Raw genomic sequence first — 4,422 nt, 5'->3', positions numbered from 1 at the left:
GATGGAAATAACAGATCTAACATTAATGTTGGATCTAGATATACTAGCGACTTAATCTAGGAACTGTAATCTAGCACAACTAGCTAGTTAGCCTATTTTAAGTTTTCTCATTCTATCAAAACCTTTAATATTAAATATAGCCTTTGAGCCTCTAGGCTAATATTATGTTATGATTACACCCTTCTCCACAGTGTGTGTAATTTTCATTCGAGCAATTTCAGACTTGTCTCCTGTAGTATTCGTGTAGTTAAACCTATCGGGTTTTTAAATGTGATTTAGCAACTGCCAGTAATTTATATGGTGCTCATAAGCACGATTTATTTACCAGCATATACACTCATCTGCATTGATTTTCTTACTGTTGTGTCACATTAATTAACATGATTATGGGTGGTATAAATAATGGCAGTTAAAGTGAAACTAAGTCCAGATGTGCCTAACTAGTCCTGTGTTGCAACTATAATTGTATTGTTATGTCTCCGTTCGTTAGTTAATTTTCCGTAAATTCGTTCCGACGAAATTTTAGCGACACAAGTCCTTTCTTAAATAAAACTGGTTTATTCTTTCTGAATACAACTTTACGATGCACTTAATTTCAACAGTCGCTTTATAACAAATGCTATAATTCTCAAAGAACGTCTCACGTGCTCGTGCTCGACTCAACAATATTCAGTTCAATTACACACATTGTTCCGTCACGTTGTGACCCTCTTATATATACAAGACTAACACATATCTAGTAAATGCTAGAGCATTCATGAAGGAACAGGATATTTCTAGAAGGACGTGGTGTGATACTAGTCACGTGACCTCGCTGACGCAACAGTATAATATAAATATAATGTATGGTTAGGAATGTAGGAAAGTAGAATGTTTCCTTTCATCTGACAATTTCCATGTTGCAACTAAATAGTGTAGTCAGTATTTATTAATTTATTATTTTAGCCCAATATGTCGAAAAAAGAAAGTGGGGCACAGGGATGCAAAAGACGTGCACAATATACAGCTTCGATGGTGGAGTCAAGCAAATTGATGAAAGCTTTCCTTGCTGGAAGTGATGACACCAGTAAGCTAGCATCTGTTCCTTTTGATGGCAGCAAAGAGGAAAAAGTGCAAGATTGTGAACATGCTATTTCATTTGAAAAAGAAAACAATGAAGAAACTGTTCTCTGTCCTGTTGAAAGCTGCAATAATAATAAACAAGAGAATTCCACTTTGTCAGAAACAAATTCACTGAATAGTGTTGCTAAGCCAAAAGACGATGACCTGATAATTATTTTAATACACAGGGATATTGGATTTATGAAGTTTGATACAATAGGCTCAGCAGTTGTAACACATGCACATTGCACAGAGCTTGTTAAAGTTGGAGCACATGAATTTCAACATAAAGAAGGTCCATTTGATGTCAAAGATGGATGTTATATGACTGCATTTTGGTTCAAATGATGCCATCTGAATGGACAAGAGGTCAGTCGTTCCTGGTTGGTGTATTCACCTCTACATAAAGCAGCATACTGCTTTTGTTGTCTTCTTTTTTCATCTACATGTATGACATCCAATAGTTGGTCTGCTTTCAAAACACAGGGTGGATTCTCTAAGTTTAAACAAATTGAAAATAGTTACAGTCATCGTGAGTCATTTGCTGCTTGGAAAGAAACTGAGCACCGAATTCGTCTTCAAAGTGACATTGATGAAGAGCTGCAAAGGCAAATTCCGCATGAAAAAATAAATGGAGAGATGTGCTGCGATGGTTGCTGGATTGTAAACAATATTTAGCTTCTCAGAATTTAGAGTGTATTAAAAACAAGCAAACGTCAACATCTTATCTTTCTCCTGAAATCCAAAATGAGTTTATAAATCTCATGGCTTCACATATGCGAAATTATTGTTTGTCAACAATTCGTAGAAACAAATACTATGGTATTCTGTTTGATTCCACACCTGATTTAGCCCATCGTGAGCAATTGGCCCAAGTGATTCGGTTTGCTGACATTGACTTTAAGATAAAAAAAGTAGAAGTCAAAGAGTCATTTAATGAGTTTATACAGATAAAGGAAAAAGACGCTGCCAATATTGAGAAAACAATAATCACAAAATTAGAAGTGGATGGAATTTTATTGAGTGATTGTTGTTCACAATGTTATGATAATGCTGCTGTCATGTCAGGTTATCTGTCAGGCATTCAACAAAGAATTCTGAACAAAAATCCAAAAGCAGTGTTTATAAACTGTGACAACCATAGTTTGAATTTAACATGTCATTATGCTGCAAGTCAGGAAACAACAGTTATTACCTTTCTTGGTATAATTGAAGCCATTTATAATTATTTTGCTCATTCAACAACTCGATGGGACGAACTGCAGCAGGAGCTTAAGATCTCTGCCTAGCAGAATCAGAAACACGGTGGATTGCAAGAGAAAAGGCAGTAAAGGTTGTACATGAAAAAGTGGATGAATTGCTAGGACTGTTAGAGCAAATAAATGAGAATGGCAACATGGCTGAAACAAAATGTGGTGCTCATAATATTCTGCAATGCATGCTTACATTTGATTTTCTTGTAATTTTGCATTTTTGGAGAAATCTTTTATCATCTATCAATCGAGTGCAGAAACGTCTTCAGGACCCAAAAGTGAATTTTAGAGAAGCAGCTGCTGATCTTGATTCTTTGAAAGAGAAAAGTCCTGTCAAGAAGCAATTAAAATGGGCAAGAATCAATGTGAAACATGGGGATTGACCATTGACAGAAGAAAATACGTCGTATACTAATGTCAGGTGAAAATGCAGCTGATGCTGGATTGACTGCTGAACAGGAAATTTATCGCATCATGAAGGATGTTATTGATCGCTTGATTACAGTAAGTCGTTCTTGAGTCATTGAGGTTATCAAGTATATAAGAATTAATTTCAGCTTGCTGAAGGACCTTTCACAACTAGCAATAGAAACTTAATTGTTAACAAAATCTGCAATGCAATTTTTAAATTTGGGAAACATCTTCACCATATGAAATTATAAATATTGGCAAATCATTTCCAACCATTGGTTCAGGAAAATCGGTCCTGTGTTCTTTTACTTATCAACATTCTACAGTCTTTAATTTCTCTGAACAATTCTGGTCCATCACCTGGATAGCTCTTTGCTAAGTCAGAACATTTTTCATGCAATTTTCCGTCTTCAAAATCTCCAGAAACAATATTTTGCACATCTAGTAGAAATCCAAACCGTGAATCTAAACCTAGTAAGCGAGAAAATCTTCCTGTTATTTGTAACTTGGCAATATTAAATATTGAAAAAGACGTACTTAATACCTTAAATTTTGATAGTTTAATTGATGCATTTTCAGCAGCTAAAGCACGAACGGTTCATATAATGTAACCATGAATACCAGAATGCTACCTGTACAAGATCTAGTTAAGTATATGTACAGTTTTGTAAAATAATAAAATTTGTTATTTGTAAACTTAAGTAGTATTTTATCAATCTGTTTTATAATCCATGTACAGCACAAGTTTCAAAACTAGTGGAAAAAAAAGATTTATTCCGCATGCTTGAAAGATTACTCTATCTATGTGATTTTGAACAATACTGGATGACATAAATATCAAAATGGTTTACAAATTATGTAAGTACACCTAGTTGGCTATACTTCATTCCAGGTTTAGAGTTGTGATATCGTGAGGTGTCATATTGTGACTTTATTTTAGGCCTGTGTAAGGCGGTAATTAATGCTATTGTCATTAAGTGGGTAATGAGTCACAAAACAAATAATCAAAACATTTCAGGGATTGTGGCGCCAAAAGTGTCTTTGTCCACGGGTGCTAAGAACCTTTGCTACGCCACTGCCGCCCCCCCCCCAAACTGTTTTGTAAATAAATGATTCTATATACAATGAACTGAGTCTTTAGAGTTTTTGTTGCAGATCCATAAAGGATTCTGCAATATAAAGAAATATTTAACTTTAATAAAACAATGTTTTATTACAGACTACGTAGCATATTTAATTTACTCACATTTAAACACATAACTTTAGAAACTTGATTTATGGATCATAAAAGATGAAAATGCTGGGATATTGACTTGTTTCAATGATGAATCGTAGAATATTAGAGTTGACAGGAATATGATCATTTTTTATTGATGCATTGTAGAACATGATTTTGACTAGGATATGTTTGTATGTTTATACGCTAGCCGTCCTTAATTTAGCAGTGTAAAACTAGAGGGAAGGCAGCTAGTCATCACCACCCTCTTGGGCTACTATTTTACCAACGAATAGTGGGATTGACTGTTACATTATAACACCCCCCACGGCTGAAAGGGCGAGAATGTTTGGTGTGACGGGGATTCGAACCCGCAACCCTCAGATTGCGAGTCGATCGCCCTAACCACCTCCATAATTTTTTTATTTAGACCTTTTTTTA

Source organism: Limulus polyphemus, unplaced genomic scaffold (assembly GCF_000517525.1).
Source record: "Limulus polyphemus unplaced genomic scaffold, Limulus_polyphemus-2.1.2 Scaffold169, whole genome shotgun sequence".
In the NCBI taxonomy this organism is placed as follows: Eukaryota; Metazoa; Arthropoda; class Merostomata; order Xiphosura; family Limulidae; genus Limulus; species Limulus polyphemus.
Note: the sequence above shows the minus strand (reverse complement) of the source record.